The sequence below is a fragment of the Engraulis encrasicolus genome, chromosome 5 (assembly GCF_034702125.1).
Source record: "Engraulis encrasicolus isolate BLACKSEA-1 chromosome 5, IST_EnEncr_1.0, whole genome shotgun sequence".
Taxonomy (NCBI): domain Eukaryota; kingdom Metazoa; phylum Chordata; class Actinopteri; order Clupeiformes; family Engraulidae; genus Engraulis; species Engraulis encrasicolus.
In genome coordinates this window covers 47,035,332-47,048,299 of record NC_085861.1, presented here as the reverse complement: position 1 = coordinate 47,048,299, position 12,968 = coordinate 47,035,332, and the positions used below count along the sequence as shown (strand labels likewise).

General features: G+C 41.7%; 1 long non-coding RNA gene across 2 annotated transcripts; it reads left to right on the top strand.

The window, feature by feature from the left end:
* The first annotated feature begins 749 nt into the window (after positions 1-749).
* LOC134448610 (uncharacterized) lies at positions 750-3,796 on the top strand. 2 transcript variants are annotated; one of them, XR_010034805.1, is made up of 3 exons: positions 750-889; positions 2,912-3,002; positions 3,235-3,796. It is a non-coding gene; the product is annotated as an uncharacterized LOC134448610 (long non-coding RNA). The 2 variants fall into 2 exon arrangements; XR_010034804.1 differs by lacking the exon at positions 750-889 and adding an exon at positions 2,553-2,805.
* The last annotated feature ends 9,172 nt before the right edge of the window (positions 3,797-12,968 follow it).

Sequence of the window (12,968 nt, the reverse complement as noted above, 5' to 3'; positions counted from 1 at the left end):
TCATTTCGTATTTATGGTCTGGCATTTGTTTGCTCTGAAGCAATTGTAGGAAGCAGGAAGCTTGCATTCAGTTATGGTTTGAAATTATTGGACACCTCTCACCCAATCGCTGGCAGTTTAACTGCCAGCGATTGGGTGAGAGGTGTCCAATAATTTCAATACTCAACAACAACATAGCGCAGACCAATGGCTCTGGCGCAGATGTGTACGTCATTGTCACGAGCGTATTGGATTATTGGCTGTTTTCTGGGGGGTGTTGCGATCAAAATTCTACTGCTCCAGGCACTCCACAGAGAAGCACGGCCAGACTACAGTAGTGGAGCCAATCCTTTGGCGGAAGTACGTAGGATGGCTCGCGAGGCTAGAGTAGAGTAGTAAGTATAATTTATTGATCACAGGGGGAAAATAAGGCCTGCGTCAAGTAGCATGCATACATAATTTGATAAATACAGAAGACATTACACACAAGTCATTACACACATCCTTACACATATGCTTTTACTGTTATTAGAGCTTTGCTCTTCATGCTACCTAAATAATGTGAATCAGTTAGGCTATTGCCCTGTCTACCTTATGTCCGGGAAGAGGAGCGGACAGAGGCGCCTTACCCCCCCGACGACTGATGACTGTGTATTTTGTTTATTTGTGACAGACCCCAGTAAGGAATACGGTAATGCATGCAGCTCCTGTGTGGACACTCCATTCTGTCAACTACACAACGCAGACCAGAGTCATGAATAGGAAAAGAGTTGTGTATATCCCATTGGCATACGTGGGCAAGGGGCGGGGTCTATTTTCCGTGTCATGGCTCCTCCCTGTAGACTTCAAGAAGTTCCATATCCGGAAGTGGGCCCCGTAGACTTTCGTTTGACTGTCGACACCTTTCTCGGTAAGTTGATAAATGGGAGAACAAATCGAAATGTTTTCTGTGTTTCAGTATCCGTTGTCTAAAGTATAGCCTTCAATTATGTAATTGCATGTGGTTTGCATGAAAATTGCGATGTCGATGTTAAAGACGAACGCTGTTTAGGAATGAATAACCACTTCTGGTAGCTTAAGTTAGCATAGCGGCTTGGCTCCGGTCCAACTTCACAAGTGGCTACGTTACAATCCTATACAATGCGCTATCTGTATCATAAACGACTGTGTTTTCTACTTCCCACATTCATATAACGCCATATTACCCGTGTACATTCGTGGTTTGATCTTCCCAGCTATTTGAATGCATGTAGCTGCATGTGGTTAGCGTAGCGAGTAAGCATTTACGTGTGGATGTGTTGGCTAGCTACAAAAATTACAATTGAGTCCCGAATATTAAAGTACTGAAGTTGATGACCCCAGGTATTTCAGAAACCGAGAAATATATATTTCTGTTGAGTAAACCATGGATGTTTGCTGAACAGTTGCTGAACAGTTTGCTGAACAGTTTTGAAGTTGGCTAGTCGAACTACTATGCACAGTCCGTAGCCAGATGTGCACCGCATTGACAATGCGCCGTATACCTGTATTTCTCCTTTTAGCTCTGTGAAATCAAATAGTTTCTGATTGATTTGAATGAGTGGTGGATTAATGTCTATTTTTTTGTCTGCCAGTCTATCACTCCTCTATCACTCATCTGTTTTGTGTGTTTGATTAGGGACTTTGGTTCGGCATACACTGCTGGCTGTACCTATTGTTGTCATTACTACCATGTGGGACACAGTAAGATGCGTAAGATGCCTTGTGAATCTAAGGTAATTATTGTATTGAAATTGACACGACATATATATACCAGTATATGTGAATAGTCTGGTACTATATGTTTGTAGTTCATATGTGTAGGTCCAAACTCCATGACAGCTGATGAGGTATTGAAGGCACAACTGTAATATTTATTTCAAAGCAATTGAGGTTCAAGTAATATGTAATGTAGTAATGTAGGGAAGTGTGAAGGCATATTTGGCATTAATTTATAGGCAGGTGTTTAAATGGAACAGAGAAAGTAACCATTGAATTGCATTGTAGGACATTCCTAAATATCAATCATAACCGAATCGTTGCTGAAGAAATCGTTTTTCAAATCAAATCGGCATGAATGCTCTGATTTATACCCCTAGTCATGACTAGAAGAAAATAAAGACAAAAACACATTGACAATTTGTCAACGGTTTATTCTCCCTGTTTGACATGTTCATGCTGTGTCTTGAGGTTTTTTTTGTGTTTGTTTTTGTTTTTTTTTGTTTTTTGAGAAGAGAAAATTGTATTAGCACAGCACTGTGTCATTGTACATCACATGGTGGACAAAAGGGTGTTTTCAATGAATACATCACCAGAAATGTGCAATCATCACTTTCGTCCAAACTAGAGATGCTGCTCCACCCCCTCCCCACATTCACAGCTTGGTGTGTTGCTATTATTACTATGTGATTCCTCACTTCACTGATGACCCCTGAACTTCATGTGTTTCTTTATTTCATTGCTCCAGGTGTGTCATATTCACTCATCATTGACTGATGACCCCTGAACAGATTGTCAGTGCCCTTCCTAACTTCATGTGATTCTTTATTTCATTGCTCCAGGTGTGTCATATCCACTCATCATTGACTGATGACCCCTGAACAGATTGTCAGTGCCCTTCCCAACTTCATGTGTTTCTTTGTCATTGCTCTTCCTCATACAGCTTGCCCCCACACTCACAGCTTGGTGTGTATATTGTAACAATGTGTTTCTTTATTTCATTGCTCCAGATGTGTCATGTTCACTCATCATTCACAGATATCCGGCCCTTCTTCATACAGCTTGCCCCCTCCCCACATTCACTGCTTGGTGTGTTGTTATTATTACTATGTGATTCTTTACTTCACTGATGACCCCTGAACAGATTGTCAGTGCCCTTCCTAACTTCATGTGTTTCTTTATTTCATTGCTCCAGCTGTGTCATATTCACTCATCATTGACTGATGACCCCTGAACAGATTTCCGGCCCTTCTTCATACACCTTGTCTTCCACCTTCACAGTCATGGTGTGTATATTGTTATTACAATGTGATTCTTCATTTCATTGCTCGTCTTCATACAGCTTGTCTCCCACCTTCATCTGGTTCTTCACTTAATTGCTCCAGGTGTACCATATTCACTGATAATGATATTTGTTGTTCATATACAGCAGCATAGACCCCTTTTACAGTTTTAATTTTCTGTCTATTTCAATGTTACACGTTGAGTATGACCGCTGCATGTCTGTGTTGTTGACAGGCACAACACTCAGGAGTGCTGTGAGTTGCATGACACCTGCAGAGGCTCCATACTACAGACTACTACTACTCGGTACTACAGAAACCGGATCACTTGACAAGCCTGTGTCCTGTTTTGGCCTTCCACACTCTGTAGGATTGCATAGGCTCCATTTCTTCTCCCACATCACCATTCCAAAACAACTCCAGATGTTTCGTTTGTATTATGGCCAGTTTCTTTACATCTGTTACACTACCTGTGTTTTGCACCCAAAACTGGACTGCTCTATCTGTTTCTTGTTTTTTATCATTATCACTTGCATTGCTGTAAATATGTTCCATTAGCTCAGTTTTGCAACTATGAAGTGTACAGTTTTGTTGTTGTATTACTGTTACGCTGAGCAAAAAGAAACCTCAAACCTTACTCTTAGGCCTATGTGAATTCTTCATGCGTGTCGTGCTCTGTCAACAGTTTGATGCTTACAAAGCATTCCAAGTGTCTGTATGATGTTCTACCATTATGCTATGCCTTCACACAGTTAATAACAAAAGGTATACAGTATTAAAAATGCATATTCACACTAGGTTATTGTCTAACTTGGCACCATAGCAGTGAGCATCCAGTGTATTTCTGTGTTCAAAACATACATAAATACATTAAAAAAAAAAAAATTGACCCACTCAAGTACTGGTTATACAGTTGTTGTCTTTTTTTAATTATAATTTATTTAGTCCACATGACAGATCCATGGCCCTGCTCCATGCCACTGATTCAGAGTCGTGTGTAGGGACTACACGTCTCTGCCCTGATCCTCTTCACTCTGCCTGCATGCAACGATGCATGTTTTTGGCAGGTCTGATGCAGCCTCATAAAGGCTAAAGCTGGCCTGCGTCTCACTGCTAGAGATCTATAGACATACAAGTGTATGTGATTAGTTTTTAACGAATTAATATTTGTAGTGTAAATAATGAACACAACGCTTTTGCGATTACAGTCAAAAGCTACCAAGAAAGTTAGCATCTCATAGGTAAGTGGCGGGCTCCTGGCTAAGCTAATGGTGATTTCCCTCAAAACGTGATAAAAACACACCAGTTCTACGACAGTAGCGTGTAAACAACACAGTATTTTATATCACCTAGATGTACTAGACGAATTACCTAAAAAAATGGGATGGATCCCGTTTGTGTGCATATTTATTCAATGCTTACCGTAGAAAGGCTTATTCTGCTCAGTAGAAGTCAATGACGGCTCTCTGTTTGTTTAGAACTTTAGCGTGTCTTTAGCGTGTCTACACAGCCACTAGGTGACTTTCCCGCCGAGATCAAAGGTAGGCGTAACTCTGTTATCAATGGCTCTGACGCAGACGAACCCGTAACAACCCGTAACCCGTAACAACGTCCTTCTCACAAGGCTGGAAACCCTATTGGGCATCACTGGTACTGCACTCTCATGGTTCAGGTCCTATCTAACTGGAAGAGAGCAGTTTGTCTCTATTGGTGATTTCCGGTCTCCAAATTCACTCCTCACACATGGTGTTCCACAAGGCTCAGTTCTAGGCCCCCTACTCTTCATCATTTATATTCTTCCCCTTGGTAACATTCTCTGAAAACATGGCCTAAATTTTCATTGTTATGCAGATGACACCCAAATCTACATACACACTAAACCCTCCCATCCACTCCCCCTCGCTAACTTAACAACCTGCCTCAATGAAATTAGTAATTGGATGACCCAAAACTTTCTTAAACTTAATCAAAACAAAACAGAAGCTATCATCATCGCCACCCCATCATTACTTAAAAAGATAAACCTTTCTCAGTTCTCTATCCCTGACTATTTTACCTCCACTTCCTCTGAAGTAAAAAATCTGGGCGTCATCATCGACTCTTCGCTCTCCTTTGAATCCCATATTAAACACCTCACCAAAACTGCGTTTTTACACCTTAAAACCATCTCCAGACTCCGCCCTTCTCTTACCCCTACCTCTGCTGAGACCCTCATTCACGCTTTCGTAACCTCCAGATTAGATTATTGCAATGCCCTACTCACTGGTCTTCCTACTAAATTGATTAACCGTCTACAATACATTCAAAACTCAGCAGCTAGATTACTTACACACACCAGACCCTGGCATCACATTACCCCTATCCTCTATCAATTACACTGGCTTCCTATCCATTCACGTATCCATTTCAAAATTCTCCTCCTCGTATACAAGGCCCAGCACAACCTTGCACCCTCCTACATCACAAGTCTACTCACCCCTTACAATCCCACCCGCACACTACGCTCCACTGACTCACTCCTCCTTACAGTTCCCTCCACACACCTGCGCACCATGGGCGACAGGGCATTTAGTGTTGTTGGCCCCAAACTTTGGAATTCTCTCCCACTGTCACTTCGTCAGTGTTCTACACTGTCTACTTTCAAATCTAAGCTGAAGACACACCTTTTCACTTCTGCTTTTCAACTTCACTGACAGGCACTTCACTCTATTTTAATTATCAGTTTATTTTTTATTTTTCATATTATTATTTTTTCCCCTCATTTTTATTTTATTTTCAAATGCATTCTAGTTCTTTTTCTTATTTTAAAACATTTATTTTTATTGTACTTTTACTTCTATTTTATTTTTGCATTTATTTACTCTCCTATTGTTAATTCACTGAAGCTTTGTTATACTTTCCCTACTGTTATTTGTTTTGATTGTTAAGTGTCCTTGGGTATTTTGAAAGGCGCTCAAAAATAAAATGTATTATTATTATTACCAGTATTATATATTAATCATATAATATAGCTTACTCTTACATAGGCTACATTTAGCCAAGGCAGCTCGCTCTCTCTCTCACACACACACACAAACTCTCTCACACTCGCACACACACACACACACACTGTGCATAGTACAATATCCATTGTATTCCTCGGGAAAAAAAGGTTATACCAAAGAGACTGGATAATACTCCTAGAATCTCTGGTTACATAGGGTTTTCACACCTTTCAGTCATTTAAATGAACTCAGACCTGTGACTCAGCACTTTCGGTGTATGTGAACGCTTCAAAGTGTACCGTAGTGAGACCTTTATTGACATGGTCTCAGCGCGGTTCGCTTACGAGTTCTCTGAAGTTACACTTGTAACTAGGTGTGTCACTTCAGGAGAGCTCTAGAGGACTGGGTGTGATCATAAAGAGTGCTGACACACCATAAACGCTTAACAGGACCAGAAAGAGTAGACGGTTCTTTTTGTAATACACTCACAATATGAACAAAACCAGAAATAAATCCTTTTGGTGGTGGCTCCTTTTTTGGTCTACTTAAAGACGACTGAGATTGGTTCACTTAGGTGTGAAAATGTCCATACAGAGCTGTAGACTGGAGTCTGGGCTATTTTGGCCTATTTCTTTCACCGCAGGCCCTAATGGCTGGCAGTCAGTCATTTCAAGAACATTAAAAACAGAACTGTACTGGCCCTGCCGTGGCCAAACGGTGGGGCACTCGTCCGCCGTGCGGCTAACCCGTTACTATTCCCGGCCCGGGTCCTTTGCCCGGCCCTTCCCCGTCTCTCTCTCCCCACTCGATTCCTGTCACCACCTTCATGGTCCTATCATAAATGAAGTGTCCAGACTCCAAAGTAGAAGTAATTGGTGTGAGTAAAGTGTAAGTGTAAGTAAGCAGACAACAAGTAGACTACAAAGTGCAACTAAGTAGACTACAACACTGATAAGTCATTGTGATTTTACAGTTGATACGCCAGTTAGAGACACTTGCTACACTGTACAATGACCTATGAAAATTAAGTCTTATAGAAAAGGGGGGAAAAGTCCCAAAAACTGACCCAATCAGCTGATCATAAACAGTAATTGTAGACCAGTTGTTAGTCACATAGCCTACATACGTATAGCCTATTGAAGGAAACGGTGGCAGTCCGTTGCCAGTACTATAAGCTAAATTACCAGAGCATAGGCCTATGTACAAGGTAGTGCAAAGGCATGGCATATGTTCATTCATGTATTCGTTACTTCCCACCTGGACTACTGCAATGGAGTAGGCCTACTCTATGGCCTACTCAACTGGTTCCCAGTGAAGTCCCGTATTGAATCAAACATCCTTCTATAGACATACATCTCACTTCACCCCCTTCCTCATTACTGTACCTCTCCTGAACTCCTCCATCCCTTCTCCCAGTCAAGGTCACTGAGGTCCCTGGAGAGGACCAACTTGCCATACACCGCACCAGACTTTATACTGTTGGTGACTGGGCTTTCTGTGTTGCTGCCTCCACCATCTGGAACAGTCTACCTGTTCAGGGGTCAGTGGTGGGCATGGACCTGGAGACACTCACCTCAACAGCAGAGAGCAGAACACTGAGCAGACTGCACTCTATTATGGACTATCAGCATCACCCCCTTAACGCCACCTTCACTAACCAACTGAGTCTGTTCAGTCACAGACTCCATGCTTTCACCTGCAGGACTGACAGACTAAGGAAGTCCTTTGTCCCATGGGCAATTCAGCTATTTAACAACACCCAGAAGGACACTAAGACGGACATCATCATTGGGGACTGGACTGCCTGAGATGCCAGAGCTGGCCCAGACCGGGAAACCTCTTGGCGTGTGTGTGTGTGTGTGTGTGTGTGTTGTGTGTTGTGTGTGTGTGTGTGTGTGTGTGTGTGTGTGTGTGTGTGTGTGTGTGTGTGTGTGTGTGTGTGTGTGTGTGCTGTCCAATCACTGCACTTTTAAGGAACTTTTGACTCTTGACCACTGGACATACTTGTTTTCCTGCTTACCACAAGCAAAGACTGTGATCTGGCCCAGTTACTGGGGAACCTCTTTGTGTGTGTGTGTGTGTGTGTGTGTGTGTGTGTGTGTGTGTGTGTGTGTGTGTGTGTGTGTGTGTGTGTGTGTGTGTGCGCGCGTGATTGTCTAATACACTTACCTGTACTTTACTGTGACACTGTGAGAAATTTCCACCCCTATACTCTGTACACTCCCTACTTCTACATACTACACTATATCATAGATCTGTCACTTATTCACACTTGTTCCAGGTCATGTTAAGATTGTATACCTTAACTGACAGAGTATGTTTTCTGTCATGGTCTATCCCAACTCACAGAATGTCTTTTTGCACATTACCTTTTTACATTTTCTATCTTTACTTTTTTATTTTTTATTTTTCCCTCCCTGACTATTCCTGTTATTTGTGTCTTGAAATGTCCATGTGGGCATTTGTGTATTTGTGTATTTATGTAAGCTACTGGATACCCCCTGGGGATTAATAAAGTTACTCTACTATACTCTACTCTACCTCCCAACATACGCCAAGCGCCCATACTGGCTACGTTCAAGAGGCACCTCGCCAAGGCATGTGACATAAACACCTTGCCCATTTCCCCCTCGCCCTAACACCCGCTTGTAAAGCAACCTTGGCTTGCATACAATGACAACTCCTATACAATTCAATTTTGAATAATAAGGAAATCAAAAAGAAAAACAACATGTAGACGGTGGCGGTTCTAGACCAAAATTGCCAGGGGGGCGAGGTTGGCCCAAAGTTTATTTAGCGGGGCACATTTATGAATAAACAGGTACAATATTCTATTTTATATTTTTTATATTTATATTTATACTTTTCTATTTCATATATTTTATAGTCAGATATTTCAGTAAAAAATAATATTGACCATTGACTGTTTAGTACAGGGGCCGCAACAGGGGCCAGGAGCAATTCTACAGGGGCCGTGGCCCACCGTGCCCCCCCCTTCTAGAACTACCTATGCATGTAGACCTATTAGGTTTTGGAAAGGATGTGAACACACTGAGGTTTCATGACGACAAGATATACCTGTACACACAAACGATTTACATGCTTACTTTGAATGTTCACACACTCTGACGTGCTTATGGAAATACTTTCTGTGTAAATAATTTCAGAGACACATAGGGTTTTCACACCTGGTGCCCTTTAAGTGAACCAAACACAATCCTTTTTAAGTGGACCAAAAACTGAACCGACAGTTCTGTTTTTGTTCATATTGTGAGTGTATTACAAAAAGAACTGGCTGATCTTTCTGTTCCTGGTAGGCTTTTTATGGTGTCACTCTTCTTTTTTTATCAAACCCGGTCCTCTAGAGCCCTCCTTAAGTGATTACTAGTCACAAGTGTAACTTGTCAGGACTCATAAGCGAACCGTAAAGGTCTCAGTACGGTTCACTTCCGAGGAGTCTGGGTCCACTTTTGAGCGTTCACATATGCGGGAAAAATGCTGAGTCAGCTTAGGCGGCTGAAAGGGACAAAGTGTGAAAACTGCTGACAGACAGACAGAAAAAAACTGATTTCTATTTAAATTACCATAACATACAATACATACAATGCATTATATGTGACATAAGGTCTCAGTTTAACTCACTTCAGCTGGCTTAGTAGCCTACATCTTGGGCAAGCTTCCTACAGTAGCCTACTTATCAACTCTATGTTGCCCTGGCAACCATCCTAGCAGGAATCTGAGGAACTGCGACCAGGCATAAGGAAACATGTCTCTCCACTCCAGGGGTGGGGAACCTTTTTCATTCGAGGGCCGTAAAAGTCCTCTGAGGTAAGTACTATGAACACAAACCAGGATTTCCCCCTGCTCTTTAGGCCTATATTGAAGGCAGCCACCTTTAAAACAGACCCCACCTTCTCTAGATCCCCTTAATATAACTTAATTGTACTACAAATGGATGTTCTAAGATTCCATTACAAAATATGTCATATTTCATGTGAAGCTGCATAACATTACAATTATATCGGCAAACGGCCTTCGAGACATAGGTTCATATGTTCCCCACCCCTGCTCTACTGCTATGTCAGATATAAGAGGAGCACAACCACTTCTCCATAAACACATGTTCTCTGTGTCTGAAGTGGCTTATATAGTAGTCTTATTTACAATAAAGAACAATTTAAATGTCAGAGAATGAAGAAGCCATTACAGAGTGTGAAAGAAAAAAACTACAAGTCAACCTTGAGTCTTCTCCTTTTATTTAAAGAATAAAGCAACAATGTTCCAGTTAAAAAATATAGAGAAAATGTGAATCAATGAACGTATCAGTAGTCTTTTAGTTATTAAAATACATTACATTAAATCAAAGATCCATCTCAGAATTGTACGTGTACGGCAGACCAAGAATAAAGGTGAAACAAACATGAATTAAGACACAATGAACAGAAGAAAAGATTCAAGTCAAGACTTCACATTTTAAGAAAAAAAATCGTAAAAATATCAATATAGCATAACTGTTGAAATGCAAAATATCAATCATTGCTTACAAATAACCAGCGAAAGAGTACATAAAATACACATACGTAAACCCTAAAATGTTTTGTCATTATTATACACCATTAGAACTAGGGGTATTTTCACACCTAGTCCCCTTTAAGTTTATCAAACCCAGTCCTCTTAAAGTGCACCAAAAAGTGAACCGACAGTAAAAGGACTCGGTTCTGTTTTTGTTCATATTGTGAGAGTGTTTTACAAAAAGAACCGGCTGCTCTTTCTGGTTAGGCTTTTATGGTGTGTCAGTCCTCTGTTGAACTCTCCTCAAGTTATAACACCTCAAAGGTGTAACTTGTCAGGACTCATAAGCGAACCATACTGAGACCATGTCAATAAAGGTCTCAGTACGGTTCACTTCCGAGGGCTCTGGGTAGGCCTACACTTTGGGGGATTCACATATGCACAGAAAATGCTGAGTCGGGGGACGCTGTGGCGCAGCGCGCTAAGCCCCCCCACATATGGGCTTGCATGCCCATCCACGGGGACCCCGGTTCGAGTCCGGCCGGGGTCATTTCCCGATCCTCCCGTCTCTCTGTCCCATTCACTTCCTGTCCCCATCTTCAACTGTCCTGTCAAATAAAGGCATAAAAGTCCCTAAAAATATATATTAAAAAAATAAATAAATAAAATGCTGAGTCACAAGTCTGAGTTACTATCATACCAAGAAGACACTGTCAGTAAAAGACTCAACATCTATATTTGTAAAGTATCAAACAGGTTTTGTAAGAAATTATGAGCACCCCTGAAAGCAAACAATGCCCTTAGCCAAACCATAATATTCCCCTGTGGACCCCTACAAAGCATGGGCCCCCCAAAGTCATATTGATCTACAGGCAACACCATTGTCACAGTCATCTACACATGATTATCTCATACTATATGGACATCGGCTAGGCAAGAATCAATATGAATATGTACAGTAATAGCCTCCAGGAGCTTCAAAGAGACTTAGGATGTCTGCCTTTGCCCGTTAAGCAATAGGTTAATAGGTCAATAATCATCGGTCAACTCAAAGCTGCCAATGGATTCAAGCATTACTGCAGGATATAGAGGTTCTGTGAAATTGGAATAAAATGTGTGAAGATGGTGAAGACTCTGATCAGGATCTACACGGTAAAATGAAAGCGATCCTGCTGGAAAGTCTAGGAAGACGCCCACTCTCTGAGCATCAAAATGGAGAGCTGGTATGATAGTGCCAATGTTCTTGTGTTTCGCAGTGTAGTAGTCATTGAAGCAGACCATGCACCAGGATTTCTCATTCTGTCCAAGTTTAGAAATGTTAATTTTATAAGCAACACCAACATGGACTCGGCCAACCCAATCTCCTTCCCAATAACAGCATCCCGTCGAAGCCTCTTTGCACATTACTTGACCAAATCCACTACAGCTGCCAGCTATGCCAGTGATATATATTTTGCAGATCACACTTCTGTCGTCTTTCAGCAGAGAAAGTCTGGTGTTCCCTTGTTGTATTGTTGTATTTGAATCCAGTGTGAGGTTGCATAAATCTGAATCAATGAGGGGAAAAAAAGACATCTTAGACTTTTACACACACAATCCCTTTGGTACATTTCTTGAATGATTCTCACAATTTGCCCATGTTCTCAAAAACCATCACAGAGAACTCGGGACAGTGTTCTGATGTAAATGGATAATGCATGAGTGAATTATAAGTTACACCTTATAGCAGATATATTACAAGTGATTGGATGGGAGTAATCTTGGACCATTTAGGGCTACACAGTTTTCATTTATTTGCTACCATTAGGCCAGTGCAACACAGGAAGATACTTAATAGCACTGTATAGCGCAAGGGCGAACTAAAAGAACAAAATTGGAAAGTGAACATGAGCATCCCCTTAAGGAAAACTGCACATAAAACCAAGTCCAGGGCAACTCTGAAAAGTGATGGATCATTGATGTATCTAATGTTTCACATAGTCCTTTGTTAGAGAACAGCAAAATTAATTTGGGGTTTACCTTGCAGCTCAGGTCTAAGAATAAAAAAATATGCTTTGACATATGGCGACAATTGGGTATATCATTTTGCATGTAATGTCTTATGTCACCGGACTTCGGGCTTGTTTCGAGCTAGTAGTACCATAGCCTTTCTACCTCTATAAATCCTCTCTGGTAGTAGCCAGCTGCGTTGGATCTGTTGGGCTCCGAAGAGTTGGCTGTGCCTCTGTGCTATCCGCTTCTGCTCGTTGTGAGCTGCGCTGCTTCGTCGCCTTTAGTCGCTTCATGCGGTTATGCCAGATCGGTGCATTGCAATCCTCCTCCTTGTATACAAGGCCCAGCACAACCTTGCACCCTCCTACATCACAAGTCTCCTCACCCCATACAATCCCACCCGCACACTACGCTCCACTGACTCACTCCTCCTTACAGTTCCCTCCACACACCTGCGCACCATGGGCGACAGGGCATTTAG